This window comes from Oncorhynchus keta, chromosome 35 (assembly GCF_023373465.1).
Source record: "Oncorhynchus keta strain PuntledgeMale-10-30-2019 chromosome 35, Oket_V2, whole genome shotgun sequence".
Classification (NCBI taxonomy): domain Eukaryota; kingdom Metazoa; phylum Chordata; class Actinopteri; order Salmoniformes; family Salmonidae; genus Oncorhynchus; species Oncorhynchus keta.
The window spans coordinates 28870943-28878892 of NC_068455.1; positions in this window are offsets into that span (position 1 = coordinate 28870943).

Sequence of the window (7950 nt, forward strand, 5' to 3'; positions counted from 1 at the left end):
CTGGTAGAGTGCAGCAGAGGGGCTGTGTTGTTATACAGGTGTAGAGTGCAGCAGAGGGGCTGTGTTGTTATACAGGTGTAGAGTGCAGCAGTGGGGCTGTGTTGTTATACAGGTGTAGAGTGCAGCAGTGGGGCTGTGTTGTTATACAGGTGTAGAGTGCAGCAGAGGGGCTGTGTTGTTATACTGGTGTAGAGTGCAGCAGTGGGGCTGTGTTGTTATACAGGTGTAGAGAAGAGAGACACAGAGGGGCTGTGTTCTTATACAGGTGTAGAGTGCAGCAGTGGGGCTGTGTTGTTATACTGGTGTAGAGAAGAGAGACACAGAGGGGCTGTGTTCTTATACAGGTGTAGAGTGCAGCAGAGGGGCTGTGTTGTTATACAGGTGTAGAGTGCAGCAGTGGGGCTGTGTTGTTATACAGGTGTAGAGTGCAGCAGTGGGGCTGTGTTGTTATACAGGTGTAGAGTGCAGCAGTGGGGCTGGGTTGTTATACAGGTGTAGAGTGCAGCAGAGGGGCTGGGTTGTTATACAGGTGTAGAGTGCAGCAGAGGGGCTGTGTTGTTATACAGGTGTAGAGTGCAGCAGTGGGGCTGTGTTGTTATACAGGTGTAGAGTGCAGCAGTGGGGCTGGGTTGTTATACAGGTGTAGAGTGCAGCAGAGGGGCTGTGTTGTTATACAGGTGTAGAGTGCAGCAGTGGGGCTGTGTTGTTATACAGGTGTAGAGTGCAGCAGTGGGGCTGGGTTGTTATACAGGTGTAGAGTGCAGCAGTGGGGCTGTGTTGTTATACAGGTGTAGAGTGCAGCAGTGGGGCTGGGTTGTTATACAGGTGTAGAGTGCAGCAGTGGGGCTGGGTTGTTATACAGGTGTAGAGTGCAGCAGAGGGGCTGTGTTGTTATACAGGTGTAGAGTGCAGCAGAGGGGCTGGGTTGTTATACAGGTGTAGAGTGCAGCAGTGGGGCTGGGTCGTTATACAGGTGTAGAGTGCAGCAGTGGGGCTGGGTTGTTATACAGGTGTAGAGTGCAGCAGAGGGGCTGTGTTGTTATACAGGTGTAGAGTGCAGCAGAGGGGCTGTGTTGTTATACAGGTGTAGAGTGCAGCAGTGGGGCTGGGTTGTTATACAGGTGTAGAGTGCAGCAGTGGGGCTGGGTTGTTATACAGGTGTAGAGTGCAGCAGAGGGGCTGTGTTGTTATACAGGTGTAGAGTGCAGCAGAGGGGCTGGGTTGTTATACAGGTGTAGAGTGCAGCAGTGGGGCTGGGTTGTTATACAGGTGTAGAGTGCAGCAGAGGGGCTGTGTTGTTATACAGGTGTAGAGTGCAGCAGTGGGGCTGGGTTGTTATACAGGTGTAGAGTGCAGCAGAGGGGCTGTGTTGTTATACAGGTGTAGAGTGCAGCAGTGGGGCTGTGTTGTTATACAGGTGTAGAGTGCAGCAGTGGGGCTGGGTTGTTATACAGGTGTAGAGTGCAGCAGTGGGGCTGGGTTGTTATACAGGTGTAGAGTGCAGCAGAGGGGCTGGGTTGTTATACAGGTGTAGAGTGCAGCAGAGGGGCTGGGTTGTTATACAGGTGTAGAGACACATAGGGGCTGGGTTGTTATACAGGTGTAGAGTGCAGCAGTGGGGCTGTGTTGTTATACAGGTGTAGAGTGCAGCAGAGGGGCTGGGTTGTTATACAGGTGTAGAGTGCAGCAGAGGGGCTGTGTTGTTATACAGGTGTAGAGTGCAGCAGAGGGGCTGTGTTGTTATACAGGTGTAGAGTGCAGCAGAGGGGCTGTGTTGTTATACAGGTGTAGAGTGCAGCAGAGGGGCTGGGTTGTTATACAGGTGTAGAGACACAGAGGGGCTGGGTTGTTATACAGGTGTAGAGTGCAGCAGAGGGGCTGAGTTGTTATACAGGTGTAGAGTGCAGCAGAGGGGCTGGGTTGTTATACAGGTGTAGAGTGCAGCAGTGGGGCTGTGTTGTTATACAGGTGTAGAGTGCAGCAGTGGGGCTGGGTTGTTATACAGGTGTAGAGTGCAGCAGTGGGGCTGGGTCGTTATACAGGTGTAGAGTGCAGCTGTGGGGCTGTGTTGTTATACAGGTGTAGAGTGCAGCAGAGGGGCTGTGTTGTTATACAGGTGTAGAGTGCAGCAGTGGGGCTGTGTTGTTATACAGGTGTAGAGTGCAGCAGAGGGGCTGTGTTGTTATACAGGTGTAGAGTGCAGCAGAGGGGCTGTGTTGTTATACAGGTGTAGAGTGCAGCAGTGGGGCTGTGTTGTTATACAGGTGTAGAGTGCAGCAGTGGGGCTGGGTTGTTATAGGTGTAGAGTGCAGCAGTGGGGCATGTGTACAGAGTGCAGCAGAGGGGCTGGGTTGTTATACATGTGTAGAGTGCAGCAGAAGGGCTGTGTTGTTATACAGGTGTAGAGTGCAGCAGAAGGGCTGGGTTGTTATACAGGTGTAGAGTGCAGCAGTGGGGCTGTGTTGTTATACAGGTGTAGAGTGCAGCAGAGGGGCTGTGTTGTTATACAGGTGTAGAGTGCAGCAGTGGGGCTGTGTTGTTATACAGGTGTAGAGTGCAGCAGTGGGGCTGTGTTCTTATACAGGTGTAGAGTGCAGCAGTGGGGCTGTGTTCTTATACAGGTGTAGAGTGCAGCAGAGGGGCTGTGTTGTTATACAGGTGTAGAGTGCAGCAGAGGGGCTGTGTTGTTATACAGGTGTAGAGTGCAGCAGAGGGGCTGTGTTGTTATACAGGTGTAGAGTGCAGCAGTGGGGCTGGGTTGTTATACAGGTGTAGAGTGCAGCAGTGGGGCTGGGTTGTTATACATGTGTAGAGTGCAGCAGAAGGGCTGTGTTGTTATACAGGTGTAGAGTGCAGCAGAAGGGCTGGGTTGTTATACAGGTGTAGAGTGCAGCAGAAGGGCTGGGTTGTTATACAGGTGTAGAGTGCAGCAGAGGGGCTGGGTTGTGCCATTTATGATGAGGGATTCCTTCTATTACAGCATATTGGATGACTGTCATTCATATTCCATTCAGCCAGTTCAATGTAACAGCGATAGGTTGAGGCTACTACATGATACTCTTATTTTCCCCATACCCATCATGAGGTTGCTACAATTTAGCCTATAAATTAAAGTTTACAACGTAGGTACACAGGTTGAGAGAAATTTGAGTAATCAAGTTGACAGACATTGACAGGTTCAATAACAACAGTTCAGTTACGTTTAACCCAGTTTCGTTCAGTTTGCTTCCATTTAAGAAATATTATTCAACAGAATTGGTGGAATGATTAGATGCAAACAGTTCACTTTCAAAGCAGCCAGATTGTTGTATAATTCCTTTTCGCATATACGCTCACTCCTCCCCTTACCTTTTCACTTTGCTGGTGGACTTCAGTGCACAACACATTAGCTGTCTGTGACTAAGCTAAAGAAAAACATATTATACATGCTAATCACTACACACAAAAATACCATGACTTGGAAGAGTTCTAGTGTTGGATAGCTAGCCATAGCCAGCTAGGTAACATAGCATCCCTCTCTGTTTGAGCCGGGTGTTTGAGTAGGCTAAACTAGCTAGCTGCATTTGCTAGCTAAGTAAGTGAAAAAATATGAAATATAGCTCTCTTGCTTCTCCTTCATTTTTGAGGAAATTAATTTGTTCAAAACTATTGAACTATTGTATTTCTTTCAGAGAGAGTACTCACCACATTGTATGCAAGCAGTGTGTCATGGGCGTCATAAGAAGTAGACCAAAGTGCAGCGTGGTGAGCGTACATTTCTGTTTATTTAGGTAAATGTCACCAACAAAACAACGACCGTGAAGCTTGACATAGGCTATAATGCCTCTAACAAAGTTAACCTCCAACAATCACAGGTGGGGAAAAAGGGCTGCCTAAGTATGATTCCCAATCAGAGACAACAATAGACAGCTGTCCCTGATTGAGAACCATACCCGGCCAAAACATAGAAATATAAATCATAGAAATAAAGAACATAGAATGCCCACTCAAATCACACCCTGACCAAACCAAAATAGAGACATAAAAAGGCTCCAAGGTCAGGGCGTGACACAGTGCTAGTTAGCTGTAGCCTATGCTTTCAGTACTAGATTAATTCTCTGATCCTTTTATTGTGTGGACAACATGTCAGTTCATGCTGCAAGAGCTCTGATAGGTTGGAGGACGTCCACCAGAATTTATCATCATTACTGTGTAAGTCTATGGAAAGGGGGTGACAACCACGAGGCTTCTAGGTTTTGGATTGAAGTTAATGACCCAGAGGAGAACGGACACTAGCTGTCCCCCGGCTACACCATGGTGCTACCCTACAGAACGCAGTTAAGGCTATTATAGAACTTCATTACAAAACAGTGTTTTAATCAATTATTTGGTGATGTGAATATATTTAGTATAGTTTGATCTAAAAAATTATAACTTTATTAATGTTTCACTATTTTTATGTGTATGAAATTCCCCTTCCTTCTCTGAGGAGCCTCAACTGGTACATATCCCAACCAGAAGCCATGGATTACAGGCAACATCCGTAGTGTGCTAAAGGCTAGAGCTGCCTTCAAGGAGCAGGACACAAATCCAGACGCTTATAAGAAATCCTGTTTTGCCCACCAACGAACCATCAAACAGGCAAAGCGTCAATAAAGGACTAAGAACGAATCTTACTACACCGGCTCTAAAGCTTGTTGGATGTGGCAGGGCTTGCAAACTATCAAGGATTACAAAGGGAAACCAGCCGAGATTTGCGCAGGGAAGTGAGCCTACCAGATGAGTTCTGGACGACTGTATGATCACGCTCTAGTAGTTGATATGAGTAAGACCTTTAAACAGGTTAACATTCACAAGGCTGCAGGGCCAGACGGATTACCAGGACGTGGACTGAGAGCATGCGCTGAGCAGCTGGCAAGTGTCTTCACTGAAATTTTCAACCTCACTCATTGAGATAAACTTTTGTTATTGACCAAATACTTTGCAAATAAATTCATAAAAAATCCTACAAATGTGATTTTCTGGATTTTTTTCTCATTTTGTCTGTCATAGTTGAAGTGTACATATGATGAAAATTACAGGCCTCTCTGATCTTTTTAAGTGGGAGAACTTGCACAATTGGTGGCTTACTAAATACTGTTTTGCCCCACTGTAGGTGTCACGCTCTGACCTTAGAGAGCCTTTTTATTTTTCTATTTGGTTAGGTCAGGGTGTGATTAGGGTGGGAATTCTAGGTTCTGTTTCTATGTTGGTGTGTTTGATTCCCAATCGGAGTCAGCTGTCTATCAGTTTCCTTTCAGTTTCCTTTGGGGATTTGTGGGATCTTGTCTTTGTTCGTTGCTTTATGCACAACTAGCTTTACGTTCGGTTTGTGTTCATTGGTTTTTCCCGGTGTTATGTTTTCAAGTAAAGAGAGGATGTATGCCTACCATTTATCATCCGACGACGAGCGTAACAATAGGCCTATGGGCTAGGCTACATGAGGTGTGTGACTATGATTTTAACAAGTCGCAAAAAAAGCATGCGTTGTTTGCCTTAAACCGGGCATAATTCACAAGTGATAATATATAATGCACAAGTGATAGGCTAATATTGTCACCCATCACCTATTCTTGATTTAATCTGGTCTATTTTCATGCCAGCCAGGTAGGCTATACTCCTGTTGTAAAGAGAAGCAATGTGCTTAATATTAGGAAAGTTGAGAAATAAATATATTAGGCCTAGCCTATAGAAAGCTGATGGGATCCTCCTCTTTTTAATAGAGGCCATCACTCTGTTTTCTCCTGTAATTGCTTGGCCTATAGAAATGTTGCCCAACATGAGCTCTCAGGAAGTGTTTGATTAGATTTTTGATTACATTTGCATTGATGTCAGAGTGATTAGATGGACAATAGAGTGATGAGTACCAGGAGGTTAACACAATGGTGGGCTACTAATGACCATCAGCAGCATCAGAGCTTGGAGAATCCTAATTACTGTGACTAAACGGTCACCTGGAATTTGACTGCAATCATAACCCGTGACTGCCGGTGTGGCGGTAATACGGTCACCGTAACAGCTCTACTCCACACTGCCCTTTCCCACCTGAACAAAAGGAACAGCTATGTGAGAATACTGTTCATTGACTACAGCTCCACTGGATGTCATAAGGTGAATGCACCAATTTGTAAGTCGCTCTGGATAAGAGCGTCTGCTAAATGACTTAAATGTAAATGTAAACTCCGCATTCAACATGATAGTGCCCTCCAAGCACATCACTAAGCTGAGGACCCTGGGACTGAACACCTCCCTCTGCAAATGGATTATGGACTTCCTGACAGGCTGCCCCTAGGTGATGAGGGTAGACAACAACACATCTGCCATGCTGATCAACAACATGGGAGCCCCTCAGGGGTGTGTACTCAGTCCCCTCCTGAACTACCTGTTCACCTACGACTGCATGGCAGCGCACAACTCCAACACCACCATCAAGTTTTCAGCCAACACGGAGGTGGTAGGGCTGATCACCAAAGAGGATGAGACAGCCTAAAGGGAGGAGATCAGAGACTTGGCAGTGTGGTGCCAGGACAACAACCTATCCCTCAACGTGGGCAAGACAAAGGAGCTTATCGTTGACTACGGGAAATGGGTGGCCAATTCACACCGACAGGGCTTTAGTGGTGTGGGTCGAAAGCTTCAAGTTCCTCGGTGACCCATCATGGTCCAAACACACCAACACAGTCATGAAGAGGGCACAACAATGCCTCTTCCCCATCAGGAGGCTGAAAAGATTTGGTATGGGCCCTCAGATCCTCAAGTTCTACAGTTGCACAATTGAGAGCCTCGACTGGCAAGAGGCTCTCAATATGGCCCAGTAGATCACTGGGGCTGAACTACCTGCTATCCCGGAGCTCTATACCAGGTGGTGTCAGAAGAAGGCACAAAAATTGTAAAGGACTCCAGCCACCCAAGTCATAGACTGCTCTCTCTGCTACTGCACAGAAAGAGGTACCGAAGTCTGGGACCAAAAGGCACCTGAACAGCTTCTACCCCAAGCCATAAGACTGCTGAAAAATTAATGAAATGGCTACCCGGACCATTTATTTATCTTAATTGTTTTGCACTGGCTCCCTTGCACTGGCCCTATGCACACTCACTAGACTCTACTCACACATACTACACTGACACTCCAACACACACACACACACACACACACACACACACACACACACACACGTACATATTGACGGCACACACACACATACACACACACACACACACACACACACACACACACACACACACACACGTACATATTGACGGCACACACATACACACACACACACACACACACACACACACACACACACACACACACGTACATATTGACGGCACACACATACACACACACACACACACACACACACACACACACACACACACACACACACACACACACACACGTACATATTGACGGCACACACATACACACACACACACACACACACACACACACACACACACACACACACACACACACACACACACACACACACACACACACACACACACACACACACACACACACACACACACACACACCACATACTGTATGCTGCTGCTACTCTATTGATTATATATCCTGGTTGGCTAGTCACTTTTACCCCTACCCACATTTACATACTGTATTACCTCATTGACTCGGTAGTAGTTCCCCTTGTGTATAGCCTCATTATTGTTTTTATTGTGTTAGTATTTCTTTTTGAAATTTAGCAAATATTTATCTTACTTTTTAACTCTGCACTGCTGGGAGTGGGCTCATAAGTAAGCATTTCACTGTAAAGTATTCACCCCGTGATCAATAAAATTAGATTTGTTTCCATAACCACAACTACATGCATGTATTGGTCCAAATAAATATTTGCATCTCTGGAATATTCATGTCAGAGTTACCGTTTGTTTTTACAATCACTCTGTCACTAATTTCAGGAA